Below are 728 nucleotides of genomic sequence, written 5' to 3'. Positions count from 1 at the left end.
TTAGTTATTGATGTTTCGGAAATCAAAAATGACTTTCCTTTAGTATCTCTAAGTACTTACCGTCACACCGTACGCAAAATGCAGGTGTGTTCAATTGGTCATACTTTATCCAGAAATTATCCTTATTGATATGCCTTTTGTCAACCACCAATAGTATTTCACCTTGACGCCATTTAAAAAATAAACTGAGGTTATTCCATCATGTACTTTGTCCTTCAATATATCCCCCTTAACACCATTTGCAAAATAAGTGGTCACTTGTTGACTTTTTCTCCATCCATACAGGGGAAGTCACTCTAACACACCTTTTCCCACATCGTTATTGCCCCTTCTTAGACGCCATTTGCAATATGAAGGGGAGGTCACTCTTACACACTCCTTTCCCAATCAAGTAATTGTCCCTTCCCACTTTGACGCCATTTGCAATACGAAGGGGAGGTCACTCTTACAGACCTTTTCACACATCCAGTTATTTGTTACTGCACCTTCCTTTTTGACGTCATTTGCATATCGAAGGTGAGGTCACTCTTACACCTTTTCACACATCCAGTTATTGCCCCTTCCCCCTTTTACGCCATTTGCAATTTCCAGGGGAGGTCACTAACCGGACCTTTTTTCTCCTTCCAAGGTCAACTCCCCTTGCCGTCTTGACGCCATTTGCAATTTCCAGGGGAGGTCACTAACCGGACCTTTTTTCTCCTTCCAAGGTCAACTCCCCTTGCCGTCTT

The sequence above is a fragment of the Mercenaria mercenaria genome, chromosome 3 (genome assembly GCF_021730395.1).
Source record: "Mercenaria mercenaria strain notata chromosome 3, MADL_Memer_1, whole genome shotgun sequence".
Taxonomy (NCBI): Eukaryota; Metazoa; Mollusca; class Bivalvia; order Venerida; family Veneridae; genus Mercenaria; species Mercenaria mercenaria.
This window is presented reverse-complemented; position numbering follows the sequence as displayed.